The sequence below is a fragment of the Somniosus microcephalus genome, chromosome 8 (genome assembly GCF_052327205.1).
Source record: "Somniosus microcephalus isolate GS21.2 chromosome 8, FLI_Smic_1.0, whole genome shotgun sequence".
In the NCBI taxonomy this organism is placed as follows: Eukaryota; Metazoa; Chordata; class Chondrichthyes; order Squaliformes; family Somniosidae; genus Somniosus; species Somniosus microcephalus.
In genome coordinates, this window is record NC_140994.1 from 5,832,085 (window position 1) to 5,849,081 (window position 16,997).

Below are 16,997 nucleotides of genomic sequence, written 5' to 3' on the forward strand. Positions count from 1 at the left end.
GCACCCTTACCAACGTTGAGTACCCTTAAGCTAGCCAGTTCAATACTGCTTGCGTCTGAATCGGACTCCTGTTCGGCCACCTTGTGTACCTTTGCGTATTTCCCTTGCGGTGACTTCTTGTTGCTGGTCTTCTTCGCTGACCTGCATACTCTAGCTATATGTCCAAGCCTACCACAAGTTCTACATTCTTGGTTTTTAAACCAACACTGGTTCTGATCATGCGTTGTCTTTCCACAACGATAACATTTGCCAGAACTCACACCCAATTTGTGTGCACTGAGCTCCGGTGACCGTAGCTGCATTACTGCCGTGCCTCTCGCTGCGGCTTCGTGTGCTGCTGCCATAGTGACCGCCTTCTCAAGCGTCAGCTCATTCTCCTCGAGCAGTCGCTTTTGTGTATCTTGTTTAAATAAACCACACACAAATTTGTCTCGTAGTGCATCTGTCAGTCCCGTTCCAAACTGGCAATATTTCGCTAATTTACGCAATTCCAGCAAATATTCAGCATTGCTTTCATGCTGTAGCTGCCTTCTGTCATAAAATTTAAATCGTTCCGCTAGCATCAGCGGCGTGGGGTTTAGATGATCTTTCAGGACAGTAACAATCTCATCGAACGTCTTATCCGCCGGTTCATCTGGTGATAACAGGTGTTTCAATTGCCCGTATGTCTTCGCACCCATTAAATTTAATAATGTTAGAGCTTTATCTTGGTCACGAATTTTATTGGCCTTACAATAATTTTTTACTCTTTCAACATATATGGCCCAATCTTCGAGGTCACTATCAAAGGTGCTAATATTCCCGTGTTTAGGCATTGTAGATTTGCAATTTCTCAGATTTTATTTTCTTTACTTGTTATCAAAGGTGGCGGCTTCCCGCTCTTGCCGTCGTCCTCCGCCCACAAAATGGCGGTTTTCCCGCGCTTGGCGGTCTTCACCCGTCCCCCGACGCCGTCTCCCTTCAGCCCCCGAGTGCGGCCCTTATCTTCGCCGCGATCACCCGAGTGCGGCCCTTATCAGCGGATGCGATCGATGGCCCGGCTGCGCCTCGCACTTGAAAGCGGCCCGGCCCTTATCAGTGCTTGCGATCGATGGCCCGGCTGCGCCTCGCACTCCAAAGCCCTTATCTCCCGATCGCGATCAATGGCCCGCGCTGTGCACCGCGGCTCTCGCGCCTTCAATTTCTGCAGCCGCTGCCCTTTCAGCCCGAGTGCGGCCCTTATCGGTGGTTGCGATCGATGGCCCGGCTGCGCCCCTCACTTCAAAGCGGCCCGGCCCTTATCTGCCGATCGCTATCGCCCTGTACCTCTTCCTTCCCCAGCCCTGTCTTCTACTCCGGTTCACAAGCTGATGGAGGCTTCAGGGTCCTAATGCCTGTCGCTTCCAGTGGGGTGGTGAGTGGTGAGGTTTGAAACCTCTCTTCAACCGCCGTGGAATAACTGCCGCAGGGTAAGAACCTGACTCGTCGCCAGTGTTAAGCCTGTGAATTATTTAGTTAATTAAGACACAGACTAATGAGTAACAATAGAAACAGGTCTTTACTGGTTGGAGGTAGGGACTATACTGAATACAAGATTACTGCACAGTGCTTATATACCGGTGTGTTCACCCCCGGTATTACGTCTACAGCAGGCTGAGAAAGTAGTACATCTCTTAAGGTGGAACAGGCTTAAGCTCTCTTAAGGTGGAACAGGTTACATACACAACAGAGGTTGAAATGTTTCCCATTTGTTCTGTAAATGAACTCCACTCCAACGGGGAGCTTACTGAGGGTGAGATGGAGCATTGCAGCAAGGAAGATCGAGAAGAGCGTTGGTGCGATGACACAGCCTTGCTTGACCCCGGTCCGTACGTGAATTGGGTTTGTGGTGGAACCGTTTGTCAGGATCACGGCTTGCATGTCGTCGTGAAGCAGGCGGAGGGTGGTGACAAACTTTTGAGGGCAGCCGAATTTGAGGAGGACACTCCATAATCCCTCACGGTTGACAGGAATTGCAGGCAAAGGGTCTCAGCTGTCCCAGCACTTTACTTAAAAGTCTATCTACTTATGTTATATAAATATATATACGTTCTTAGTATCCCTTCACTGGTATTTATTATTTAATTATTTATGTATATCAGATTTTTATTTAATTCAATTTGGATCCCTTTAATGTTGGTACAGTATACTCTGTTTAGTTCATTTTAATTTTATCCCTTTAGATCTAATTAATTACTCTGATTATTTATATTACTGCTGCCCCTTGGTTTAAATTACTAAGCACCTCATTGAAACATATAAGATTCTGGGGGGATTGACAAGATAGATGCTGAGAGGCTGTTACCCACTGGCTGGAGAGTCTAGAACTAGGGGGCATAGTCTCAGGATAAGGGGCCGGCCTTTTAAGACTGAGATGAGGAGGAATTTCTTCACTCAGAGGGTGGTGAATCTTTGGAATTCTCTGCCCCAGAGGGCTGTGGAGGCTCAGTCTTTGAGAATATTCAAGGCTGAGATCGATAAATTTTTGAACTCCAGAGGAATCAAGGGATATGGAGATCGGCGGGGGAGCGGAGGGGCGGGGGAAAGTGGAGTTGAGGTCGATGATCAGCCATGATCTTATTGAATGGTGGAGCAGGCTTGAGGGGCCGTATGACCTACTCCTGCTCCGAATTTCTTATGTTCTTATGTTCCCCCAATGCACTGAATTCCCACTCTCACCAAATTCCCACTCTCACCATATTCCCATGCTCACCAAATTCTCATTCCCAATCTGCTTAGCACACACTGCTCTGTTCGGAACCATACCCCAGAGAGAGTCAGCACCTTCAGGAACTGTACCCCAGAGAGAGTCAGCACATTCAGGAACTGTATCCCAGTGAGAGTCAGCACCTTCAGGAACTGTACCCCAGTGAGAGTCAGCACCTTCAGGAACTGTACACCAGTGAGAGTCAGCACCTTCAGGAACTGTACCCCAGTGAGAGTCAGCACCTTCAGAACTGTACCCCAGTGAGAGTCAGCACCTACAGGAACTGTACCCCAGAGAGAATCAGCACCTTCAGGAACTGTACCCCAGTGAGAGTCAGCACCTTCAGGAACTGTAACCCATGAGAGTCAGCACCTTCAGGAACTGTACCCCAGTGAGAGTCAGCACCTTCAGGAACTGTAACCCAGTGAGAGTCAGCACCTTCAGGAACTGTACCCCAGTGAGAGTCAGCACCTTCAGGAACTGTACCCCAGTGAGAGTTAGCACCTTCAGGAACTGTACCCCAGTGAGAGTCAGCACCTTCAGGAACTGTACCCCAGTGAGAGTTAGCACCTTCAGGAACTGTACCCCAGGGAGAGTCAGCACCCTCAGGAACTGTACCCCAGTGAGAGTCAGCACCTTCAGGAACTGTACCCCAGTGAGAGCCAGCACCTTCAGGAACTGTACCCCAGGGAGAGTCAGCACCCTCAGGAACTGTACCCCAGTGAGAGTCAGCACCCTCCGGAACTGTACCCCAGTGAGAGTCAGCACCTTCAGGAACTGTACCCCAGAGAGAGTCAGCACCTTCACGATCTGTACCTATAGTAATCTGGGATGTAATGTGTAAGTTATCCACCAGATGGAGCCAAATATTAAGGGTTCACATTCACCAGTATTTAAGGTAATGGGTCATGTATTCAATTTCCAGGTACAACAGTTAGTACGGTAATCTGGCATTGCATTATGGGTATGACTCAGAGGTTCATCCTCCATCTTGGCTCGTGCAGTAAGAATTGTGTGCTTGCATCCAGCTTGTAAGAGCTATGTCTCTCACCTACACCGTGTAAATAAACAGTTGGGTTTTGTTCCTAATATCTCGCTTCTGTCAGTTTCTGACCTTACCACTCGGATATCACAGTACCCCAGAGAGAGTCAGCACCTTCAGGAACTGGACCCCAGAGAGAGTCAGCACCTTCAGGAACTGTACCTCAGTGAGAGTCAGCACCTTCAGGTAATGTACCCCAGTGAGAGTCAGCACCATCAGGAACTGTACCCCAGTGAGAGTCAGCACCTTCAGGAATTGTACCCCAGTGAGAGCCAGCACCTTCAGGAACTGTACCTCAGTGAGAGTCAGCACCTTCAGGTAATGTACCCCAGTGAGAGTCAGCACCATCAGGAACTGTACCCCAGTGAGAGTCAGCACCTTCAGGAACTGTACCCCAGTGAGAGTCAGCACCTTCAGGAACTGTACACCAGGGAGAATCAGCACCTTCTGGATCTGTACCCCAGTGAGAGTTAGCAACTTCAGGAACTGTACCCCAGTGAGAGTCAGCGCAATCAGGAACTGTACCCCAGTGAGAGTCAGCACCTTCAGGAACTGTACCCCAGTGAGAGTCAGCACCATCAGGAACTGTACCCCAGTGAGAGTCAGCACCTCCAGGAACTGTACCCCAGAGAGAGTCAGCACCTTCAGGAACTGTACCCCAGTGAGAGTCAGCACCTTCAGGAACTGTACCCCAGTGAGAGTCAGCACCTTCAGGAACTGTACCCCAGTGAGAGCCAGCACCTTCACGAACTGTACCACAGTGAGAGTCAGCACCTTCAGAAAATGTACCCCAGTGAGAGTCAGCACCTTCAGGAACTGTACCCCAGTGAAAGTCGGCACCTTCAGGAACTGTACCCCAGTGAGTATCAGCACCTTCAGGAACTGTACCCCAGAGAGAGTCAGCACCTTCAGGAACTGTACCCAAGAGAGAGTCAGCACCTTCAGGTACTGTACCCCAGTGAGAGTCAGCACCTTCAGGAACTGTACCCCAGTGAGAGTCAGCACCTTCAGGAACTGTACCCCAGTGAGAGTCAGCACATTCAAGAACTGTACCCCAGGGAGAATCAGCACCTTCTGGATCTGTACCTCAGTGAGAGTCAGCACCTTCAAGAACTGTACCCCAGTGACAGTCAGTACCTTCAGGAACTGTACCCCAGTGAGAGTCAGCACCTTCAGGAATTGTACCCCAGTGAGAGTCAGCACCTTCAGGAACTGTACCCCAGTGAGATTCAGCACCTTCAGGAACTGTACCCCAGTGAGAGTCAGCACCTTCAGGAACTGTACCCCAGTGAGAGTCAGCACCTTCAGGAACTGTACCCCAGTGAGAGTCAGCACCTTCAGGAACTGTACCCCAGTGAGAGTCAGCACCTTCAGGAACTGTACCCCAGGGAGAATCAGCACCTTCAGGAACTGTTCCCCAGTGAGAGTCAGCATCTTCAGGAACTGTACCCCAGTGAGGGTCGGTAACTTCAGGGAATGTACCCCAGTGAAGGTCGGTACCTTCAGGGACTGTACCCCAGTGAGAGTCAGCACCTTCAGGAACTGTATCCCAGTGAGAGTTAGCACCTTCAGGAACTGTACCCCAGTGAGATTCAGCGCAATCAGGAACTGTACCCCAGTGAGAGTCAGCACCTTCAGGAACTGTACCCCAGTGAGAGTCAGCACCTTCAGGAACTGTACCCCAGTGAGAGTCAGCACCTTCAGGAACTGTACCCCAGTGAGAGTCAGCACCTTCAGGAACTGTTCCCCAGTGAGAGTCAGCACCTTCAGGAACTGTACCCCAGTGAGAGTCAGCATCTCCAGGAACTGTACCCCAGAGAGAGTCAGCACCTTCAGGAACTGTACCCCAGTGAGAGTCAGCACCTTCAGGAACTGTACCCCAGTGAGAGTCAGCACCTTCAGGAACTGTACCCCAGTGAGAGTCAGCAGCTTCAGGAACTGTATCCCAGTGAGAGTCAGCTCCTTCAGGAACTGTACCCCTGTGAGAGTCGGTACCTTGAGGAACTGTACCCCAGTGAGAGTCAGCACCTCCAGGAGCTGTACCCCAGTGAGTCAGCACCTTCAGGAACTGTACCCCAGTGAGAGTCAGCACCTTCAGGAACTGTACCCCAGTGAGAGTGAGCAGCATCAGGAACTGTACCCCAGCGAGAGTCAGCACCTTCAGGAACTGTACCCCAGTGAGAGTCAGCACCTTCAGGAACTGAACCCCAGTGACAGTCATCACCTTCAGGAACTGTACCCCAGTGAGAGTCAGCATCTGCAGGAACTGTACCCCAGTGAGAGTCAGCACCTTCAGGAACTGTACCCCAGTGAGAGTAAGCACCTTCAGGAACTGTACCCCAGTGAGAGTCAGCACCTTCAGGAACTGTACCCCAGTGAGAGTCAGCGCCTTCAGGAACTGTACCCCAGTGAGAGTCAGCACCTTCAGGAACTGTACCCCAGTGAGAGTCAGCACCACCAGCAACTGTACCCCAGTGAGAGTCAGCATCTTCAGGAACTGTACCCCAGGGAGAGTCAGCACCTTCAGGAACTGTACCGCATTGAGAGTCAGCACCTTCAGGAACTGTACCCCAGTGAGAGTCAGCACCTTCAGGAACTGTACCCCAGTGAGATTCAGCACCTTCAGGAACTGTACCTCAGTGAGAGTCAGCATCTTCAAGAACTGTACCCCAGTGAGAGTCAGCATCTGCAGGAACTCTACCCCAGTGAGATTCAGCACCACCAGCAACTGTACCCCAGTGAGAGTCAGCACCTTCAGGAACTGTACCCCAGTGAGAGTTCGCACCTTCAGGAACTGTACCCCAGTGAGAGTCAGCACCTTCAGGAACTGTACCCCAGTGAGAGTCAGCACCTTCAGGAACTGTACCCCAGTGAGAGTCAGCACCTTCAGGAACTGTACCCCAGTGAGAGTCAGCACCTTCAGGAACTGTACCCCAGTGAGAGTCAGCACCCTCAGGAATTGTACCCCAGTGACAGTCGGCACCTTCCGGAACTGTACCCCAGGGAGAGTCAGCACCTTCAGGAACTGTACCCCAGTGAGAGTCAGCACCCTCCGGAACTGTACCCCAGTGAGAGTCAGCACCTTCAGGAACTGTACCCCAGAGAGAGTCAGCACCTTCACGATCTGTACCTATAGTAATCTGGGATGTAATGTGTAAGTTATCCACCAGATGGAGCCAAATATTAAGGGTTCACATTCACCAGTATTTAAGGTAATGGGTCATGTATTCAATTTCCAGGTACAACAGTTAGTACGGTAATCTGGCATTGCATTATGGGTATGACTCAGAGGTTCATCCTCCATCTTGGCTCGTGCAGTAAGAATTGTGTGCTTGCATCCAGCTTGTAAGAGCTATGTCTCTCACCTACACCGTGTAAATAAACAGTTGGGTTTTGTTCCTAATATCTCGCTTCTGTCAGTTTCTGACCTTACCACTCGGATATCACAGTACCCCAGAGAGAGTCAGCACCTTCAGGAACTGGACCCCAGAGAGAGTCAGCACCTTCAGGAACTGTACCTCAGTGAGAGTCAGCACCTTCAGGTAATGTACCCCAGTGAGAGTCAGCACCATCAGGAACTGTACCCCAGTGAGAGTCAGCACCTTCAGGAATTGTACCCCAGTGAGAGCCAGCACCTTCAGGAACTGTACCTCAGTGAGCGTCAGCACCTTCAGGTAATGTACCCCAGTGAGAGTCAGCACCATCAGGAACTGTACCCCAGTGAGAGTCAGCACCTTCAGGAACTGTACCCCAGTGAGAGTCAGCACCTTCAGGAACTGTACACCAGGGAGAATCAGCACCTTCTGGATCTGTACCCCAGTGAGAGTTAGCAACTTCAGGAACTGTACCCCAGTGAGAGTCAGCGCAATCAGGAACTGTACCCCAGTGAGAGTCAGCACCTTCAGGAACTGTACCCCAGTGAGAGTCAGCACCATCAGGAACTGTACCCCAGTGAGAGTCAGCACCTCCAGGAACTGTACCCCAGAGAGAGTCAGCACCTTCAGGAACTGTACCCCAGTGAGAGTCAGCACCTTCAGGAACTGTACCCCAGTGAGAGTCAGCACCTTCAGGAACTGTACCCCAGTGAGAGCCAGCACCTTCACGAACTGTACCACAGTGAGAGTCAGCACCTTCAGAAAATGTACCCCAGTGAGAGTCAGCACCTTCAGGAACTGTACCCCAGTGAAAGTCGGCACCTTCAGGAACTGTACCCCAGTGAGTATCAGCACCTTCAGGAACTGTACCCCAGAGAGAGTCAGCACCTTCAGGAACTGTACCCAAGAGAGAGTCAGCACCTTCAGGTACTGTACCCCAGTGAGAGTCAGCACCTTCAGGAACTGTACCCCAGTGAGAGTCAGCACCTTCAGGAACTGTACCCCAGTGAGAGTCAGCACATTCAAGAACTGTACCCCAGGGAGAATCAGCACCTTCTGGATCTGTACCTCAGTGAGAGTCAGCACCTTCAAGAACTGTACCCCAGTGAGAGTCAGCACCTTCAGGAACTGTACCCCAGTGAGAGTCAGCACCTTCAGGAATTGTACCCCAGTGAGAGTCAGCACCTTCAGGAACTGTACCCCAGTGAGATTCAGCACCTTCAGGAACTGTACCCCAGTGAGAGTCAGCACCTTCAGGAACTGTACCCCAGTGAGAGTCAGCACCTTCAGGAACTGTACCCCAGTGAGAGTCAGCACCTTCAGGAACTGTACCCCAGTGAGAGTCAGCACCTTCAGGAACTGTACCCCAGGGAGAATCAGCACCTTCAGGAACTGTTCCCCAGTGAGAGTCAGCATCTTCAGGAACTGTACCCCAGTGAGGGTCGGTAACTTCAGGGAATGTACCCCAGTGAAGGTCGGTACCTTCAGGGACTGTACCCCAGTGAGAGTCAGCACCTTCAGGAACTGTACCCCAGTGAGAGTTAGCACCTTCAGGAACTGTACCCCAGTGAGATTCAGCGCAATCAGGAACTGTACCCCAGTGAGAGTCAGCACCTTCAGGAACTGTACCCCAGTGAGAGTCAGCACCTTCAGGAACTGTACCCCAGTGAGAGTCAGCACCTTCAGGAACTGTACCCCAGTGAGAGTCAGCATCTCCAGGAACTGTACCCCAGAGAGAGTCAGCACCTTCAGGAACTGTACCCCAGTGAGAGTCAGCACCTTCAGGAACTGTACCCCAGTGAGAGTCAGCATCTCCAGGAACTGTACCCCAGAGAGAGTCAGCACCTTCAGGAACTGTACCCCAGTGAGAGTCAGCACCTTCAGGAACTGTACCCCAGTGAGAGTCAGCACCTTCAGGAACTGTACCCCAGTGAGAGTCAGCAGCTTCAGGAACTGTATCCCAGTGAGAGTCAGCTCCTTCAGGAACTGTACCCCTGTGAGAGTCGGTACCTTGAGGAACTGTACCCCAGTGAGAGTCAGCACCTCCAGGAGCTGTACCCCAGTGAGTCAGCACCTTCAGGAACTGTACCCCAGTGAGAGTCAGCACCTTCAGGAACTGTACCCCAGTGAGAGTGAGCAGCATCAGGAACTGTACCCCAGTGAGAGTCAGCACCTTCAGGAACTGTACCCCAGTGAGAGTCAGCACCACCAGCAACTGTACCCCAGTGAGAGTCAGCACCTTCAGGAACTGTACCCCAGGGAGAGTCAGCACCTTCAGGAACTGTACCGCAGTGAGAGTCAGCACCTTCAGGAACTGTACCCCAGTGAGAGTCAGCACCTTCAGGAACTGTACCCCAGTGAGATTCAGCACCTTCAGGAACTGTACCTCAGTGAGAGTCAGCATCTTCAAGAACTGTACCCCAGTGAGAGTCAGCATCTGCAGGAACTCTACCCCAGTGAGATTCAGCACCACCAGCAACTGTACCCCAGTGAGAGTCAGCACCTTCAGGAACTGTACCCCAGTGAGAGTTCGCACCTTCAGGAACTGTACCCCAGTGAGAGTCAGCACCTTCAGGAACTGTACCCCAGTGAGAGTCAGCACCTTCAGGAACTGTACCCCAGTGAGAGTCAGCACCTTCAGGAACTGTACCCCAGTGAGAGTCAGCACCTTCAGGAACTGTACCCCAGTGAGAGTCAGCACCCTCAGGAATTGTACCCCAGTGACAGTCGGCACCTTCCGGAACTGTACCCCAGGGAGAGTCAGCACCTTCAGGAACTGTACCCCAGTGAGAGTCAACACCTTCAGGAACTGTACCCCAGTGAGAGTCAGCACCTTCAGGAACTGTACCCCAGTGAGAGTCAGCACCTTCAGGAACTGTACCCCAGGGAGAGTCAGCACCCTCAGGTACTGTACCCCAGTGAGAGTCAGCACCTTCAGGAACTGTACCCCGGTGAGAGTCAGCACCTTCAGGAACTGTACCCCAGTGAGAGTCAGCACCTTCAGGAACTGTACCCCAGGGAGAGTCAGCACCCTCAGGTACTGTACCCCAGTGAGAGTGAGCACCTTCAGGAACTGTACCCCAGAGAGAGTCAGCACCTTCAGGAACTGTACCCCAGGGAGAGTCAGCACCCTCAGGTACTGTACCCCAGGGAGAGTCAGCACCTTCAGGAACTGTACCCCAGGGAGAGTCAGCACCCTCAGGTACTGTACCCCAGTGAGAGTCAGCACCTTCAGGAACTGTACCCCGGTGAGAGTCAGCACCTTCAGGAACTGTACCCCAGTGAGAGTCAGCACCTTCAGGAACTGTACCCCAGGGAGAGTCAGCACCCTCAGGTACTGTACCCCAGTGAGAGTGAGCACCTTCAGGAACTGTACCCCAGAGAGAGTCAGCACCTTCAGGAACTGTACCCCAGGGAGAGTCAGCACCCTCAGGTACTGTACCCCAGGGAGAGTCAGCACCTTCAGGAACTGTACCCCAGGGAGAGTCAGCACCCTCAGGTACTGTACCCCAGTGAGAGTCAGCACCTCCAGGAGCTGTACCCCAGAGAGAGTCAGCACCTTCAGGATCTGTACCTATAGTAATCTGGGATGTAATGTGTAAGTTATCCACCAGATGGAGCCAAATATTAAGGGTTGACATTCACCAGTATTTAAGGTAATGGGTCATGTATTCAATGTCCAGGTACACCAGTTAGTACGGTAATCTGTCATTGCATTATGGGTATGACTCAGAGGTTCACCCTCCATCTTGGCTCATGCAGTAAGAATTGTGTGCTTGCCTCCCGCTTGTAAGAGCTATGTCTCTCTGCTCCACCATGTAAATAAACAGTTGGGTTTTGTTCCTAATATCTCGCTTCTCTCAGTTTCTGACCTTACCACTCGGATATCACAGTACCCCAGAGAGAGTCAGCACCTTCAGGAACTGTACCCCAGAGAGAGTCAGCACCTTCAGGTACTGTACCCCAGTGAGAGTCAGCACCTTCAGGAACTGTACACCAGGGAGAATCAGCACCTTCTGGATCTGTACCCCAGTGAGAGTCAGCACCTTCAAGAACTGTACCCCAGTGACAGTCAGTACCTTCAGGAACTGTACCCCAGTGAGAGTCAGCACCTTCAGGAATTGTACCCCAGTGAGAGTCAGCACCTTCAGGAACTGTACCCCAGTGAGAGTCAGCACCTTCAGGAACTGTACCCCAGTGAGAGTCAGCACCTTCAGGAACTGTACCCCAGGGAGAGTCAGCACCTTCAGGAACTGTACCCCAGTGAGAGTTAGCACCTCCAGGAACTGTACCCCAGTGAGAGTCAGCGCAATCAGGAACTGTACCCCAGTGAGAGTCAGCAGCTTCAGGAACTGTACCCCAGTGAGAGTCAGCGCCTTCAGGAACTGTACCCCAGTGAGAGTCAGCACCTTCAGGAACTGTACCCCAGTGAGAGTCAGCACCACCAGCAACTGTACCCCAGTGAGAGTCAGCACCTTCAGGAACTGTACCCCAGGGAGAGTCAGCACCTTCAGGAACTGTACCGCAGTGAGAGTCAGCACCTTCAGGAACTGTACCCCAGTGAGAGTCAGCACCTTCAGGAACTGTACCCCAGTGAGATTCAGCACCTTCAGGAACTGTACCTCAGTGAGAGTCAGCATCTTCAAGAACTGTACCCCAGTGAGAGTCAGCATCTGCAGGAACTCTACCCCAGTGAGATTCAGCACCACCAGCAACTGTACCCCAGTGAGAGTCAGCACCTTCAGGAACTGTACCCCAGTGAGAGTTCGCACCTTCAGGAACTGTACCCCAGTGAGAGTCAGCACCTTCAGGAACTGTACCCCAGTGAGAGTCAGCACCTTCAGGAACTGTACCCCAGTGAGAGTCAGCACCTTCAGGAACTGTACCCCAGTGAGAGTCAGCACCTTCAGGAACTGTACCCCAGTGAGAGTCAGCACCCTCAGGAATTGTACCCCAGTGACAGTCGGCACCTTCCGGAACTGTACCCCAGGGAGAGTCAGCACCTTCAGGAACTGTACCCCAGTGAGAGTCAACACCTTCAGGAACTGTACCCCAGTGAGAGTCAGCACCTTCAGGAACTGTACCCCAGTGAGAGTCAGCACCTTCAGGAACTGTACCCCAGGGAGAGTCAGCACCCTCAGGTACTGTACCCCAGTGAGAGTCAGCACCTTCAGGAACTGTACCCCGGTGAGAGTCAGCACCTTCAGGAACTGTACCCCAGTGAGAGTCAGCACCTTCAGGAACTGTACCCCAGGGAGAGTCAGCACCCTCAGGTACTGTACCCCAGTGAGAGTGAGCACCTTCAGGAACTGTACCCCAGAGAGAGTCAGCACCTTCAGGAACTGTACCCCAGGGAGAGTCAGCACCCTCAGGTACTGTACCCCAGGGAGAGTCAGCACCTTCAGGAACTGTACCCCAGGGAGAGTCAGCACCCTCAGGTACTGTACCCCAGTGAGAGTCAGCACCTCCAGGAGCTGTACCCCAGAGAGAGTCAGCACCTTCAGGATCTGTACCTATAGTAATCTGGGATGTAATGTGTAAGTTATCCACCAGATGGAGCCAAATATTAAGGGTTGACATTCACCAGTATTTAAGGTAATGGGTCATGTATTCAATGTCCAGGTACACCAGTTAGTACGGTAATCTGTCATTGCATTATGGGTATGACTCAGAGGTTCACCCTCCATCTTGGCTCATGCAGTAAGAATTGTGTGCTTGCCTCCCGCTTGTAAGAGCTATGTCTCTCTGCTCCACCATGTAAATAAACAGTTGGGTTTTGTTCCTAATATCTCGCTTCTCTCAGTTTCTGACCTTACCACTCGGATATCACAGTACCCCAGAGAGAGTCAGCACCTTCAGGAACTGTACCCCAGAGAGAGTCAGCACCTTCAGGTACTGTACCCCAGTGAGAGTCAGCACCTTCAGGAACTGTACACCAGGGAGAATCAGCACCTTCTGGATCTGTACCCCAGTGAGAGTCAGCACCTTCAAGAACTGTACCCCAGTGACAGTCAGTACCTTCAGGAACTGTACCCCAGTGAGAGTCAGCACCTTCAGGAATTGTACCCCAGTGAGAGTCAGCACCTTCAGGAACTGTACCCCAGTGAGAGTCAGCACCTTCAGGAACTGTACCCCAGTGAGAGTCAGCACCTTCAGGAACTGTACCCCAGGGAGAGTCAGCACCTTCAGGAACTGTACCCCAGTGAGAGTTAGCACCTCCAGGAACTGTACCCCAGTGAGAGTCAGCGCAATCAGGAACTGTACCCCAGTGAGAGTCAGCAGCTTCAGGAACTGTACCCCAGTGAGAGTCAGCACCTTCAGGAACTGTACCCCAGTGAGAGTCAGCACCTTCAGGAACTGTACCCCAGTGAGAGTCAGCACCTTCAGGAACTGAACCCCAGTGAGAATCAGCACCTTCAGGAACTGAACCCCAGTGAGAGTCAGCACCTTCAGGAACTGTACCCCAGTGAGAGTCAGCACCTTCAGGAACTGTACCCCAGTGAGAGTCAGCGCCTTCAGGAACTGTACCCCAGTGAGAGTCCGTACATTCAGGAACTGTACCCCAGTGAGAGTCAGCACCTTCAGGGACTGTACCCCAGTGAGAGTCAGCACCTTCAGGAACTGTACCCCAGTGAGAGTCAGCACCTTCAGGGTCTGTACCCCAGTGAAGAGTCAGCACCTTTAGGAACTGTACCCCAGTTAGAGTCAGCACCTTCAGGAACTGTACCCCAGTGAGAGTCAGCACCTTCAGGAACTGTACCCCAGTGAGAGTCAGCACCTTCAGGAACTGTACCCCAGTGAGAGTCAGCACCTTCAGGAACTGTACCCCAGTGAGAGTCAGCACCTTCAGGAACTGTACCCCAGTGAGAGTCAGCACCTTCAGGAACTGTACCCCAGTGAAAGTCGGCACCTTCAGGACAAGACAGGATTAAGTCTGGAAAAATTGGAAGGGAACTTTTTCGTGGATCACCAGCAGTGTGGGAGGTTAGACTCTCCCAGCCAGCGTCCTGCACTGAATATGGTCTGTATCCCATCCCGACCCACAAACTGATATCTGCCCGCAGTCACTGGCAACAGGGCGTCAGCATTTCAGGAGATGTCTAGTTAAGCAGCAGATGTTAGCCTATATCTGATAGAGTTGTTAAATTAAATCGAGTTTATTGAATTATAATTAGATTGGGGCCAAGCCTTGCAGCCGATGCTAGTCATTGTCTGTGGGCGGGGTATAGCAAGCACCTGGTACAAGGCATGGAACAGTGTTGTTGACACACTGCTCCCCACACAATCTCCAAATGCAAACATGTGCTGCTGTTGATGTGAAAAGACCATTCTGTATAGCTCAGGGTCTTGTTTAGTTCGCACTCCAGGGACAGGTTGAGGTCAAGTGGCTTGTAGGATCAGCACAATTCCCTTGGAGAGGAAAATCAACGGGATACTTGAGCGGAAGAAAAGGCTTATTGAGACTCTCAATAAATTCTGTGCTGCTGGCTCATTCACTGCGGCCTGCCCCAGCCCGGCTCCACATTATCACTGATCAGCTGTCCTGCTGTTCAGTTCATTTTTAAATAAAAAATATTTATTTGTATGGAGTGAGTTTTGCTGCCCGCCCCCCACCACCCCAGACTCAAGCTGGCGTACAGCTCCAGGGACGCCCTCCAGAGCCTTAACTAAACGACAGCAAGATATTCAACTGTGGGAGGATCACAGCTGAACCAGTTGCTGTCCTCAGCAGACACACACACACACTCACTCACACTCACACACACACACACACACACACTCACTCACACTCACACACACACACACTCACACACACACACACACACACACTCACTCACACACACACACACACTCACACACACACACACACACACACTCACACTCACACACACTCACACACACACTCACTCACACACACACACACACTCACACACACTCACACACACATTCACTCACACACTCACACTCACACACTCACTCACACTCAGACATTCACACTCACTCACACTCAGACATTCACACTCACTCACACTCAGACACACACTCACACTCACACACACTCACTCACACACACTCACTCACACACACTCACACTCACACACTCACACTCACACACTCACACTCACACTCACTCACACACACTCACTCACAAACTCACACTCACACACACACAAGCACTCACTCACACACACATTCACACACACTCACACTCACACACTCATTCACACTCACACACTCACACACACTCACACACACTCACACTCAATCACGCTCGCACACTCTCACACTCACTCACACTCACACACTTGCACACTTTATTTCTTTCGTTTATTTTCCTTTATTTAAATTCAGGACCCTAGTCTCTGAGTCAACTACTAAATTCTCCATCTTAAAGAAGAATTCGATCATATTATGATCGCTCCGACCCAAGGGGCCTCGTACAACAAGATTGCTAATTAATCCTTTCTCGTTACATAATACCCAGTCTAAGATTGCCTGATCTCTGGTTGGTTCCTCGACATATTGGTCCAGGAAGCCATCCCGTATACACTCCAGGAATTCCTCCTCCACAGTATTGTTACTAATTTGGTTACACAGTAACACACTCTTAAACACTCACACACACTCGCACACTCATGCACTCACACACACTCGCACACACACACACTCGCACTCGCACACTCAAACGCACTCTCACACACTCATGCACTCACACACACTCGCACACTCACACACTTGCACACTCACACACACTCGTACATGCACACAAACACACAGCAACTCAGACATATACAAACACAGATGCACACAGACACACAAACACATGTGCATACTCAGACACAGACGCACACATGTATACACCAACACACACACATACACCTCTGAGTCAGAAGGTTGTGGCTTCAAGTCCCAGTCCAGAGACTTGAGCACATAAATCTTGGCTGACACTCCAGTGCAGTGCTGAGGCAGTGCTGCACTCTCACTCACACTCACACACTCACTCACACTCTCACACACACTCACACACTGACACACACTCACTCACACTTACACACATGCACACACACTCACCCACACACATTCACATGTTCACACTCACACACCCGCAGTCACAGTCACACACACAAGCACTCACACTCATTCACACATACACTAACACATACTCACACTCACACACTCACACACACACATTAACACACACTCACACAAACTCATACTCACAAACTCACACTCACACTCACACACACAGTCACCCACTCACATACTCACACATACACTAACACACACTTACACACACATTAACACACACTCCCACACTCACTCACACTCACACACACACTCACTCATACTCACACACTCACATTCCCACTCACACTCACACACACACATTCACACTCACACACTCACCCTCACTCACACACTCACTAACACACACTCACAATCACACACACAATCACACTCATACACACACACACTCACACTCAAACTCACACACACTCATACACTCACTCAGACTCACACACTCACTCAAAATCACACACTCACACACTGACTCACACGCTGACTCACACTCACAGTCAAACTCACACACACACACTCACTCACACTCACTCAGACTCACACACTCACACACACACAGACACACAGACACACTCACTCACACACACTGACACTCACACACATGCACCCACACATTCACACATTCACACTCACACACCCACACCCACACTCACACTCACACACACATGCACTCACACTCACTCACACATACACTAACACACACTCACACTCACACACTCACACACACATTAACACACACTCACCCACACTCACACACACGAACTCATACTCACAC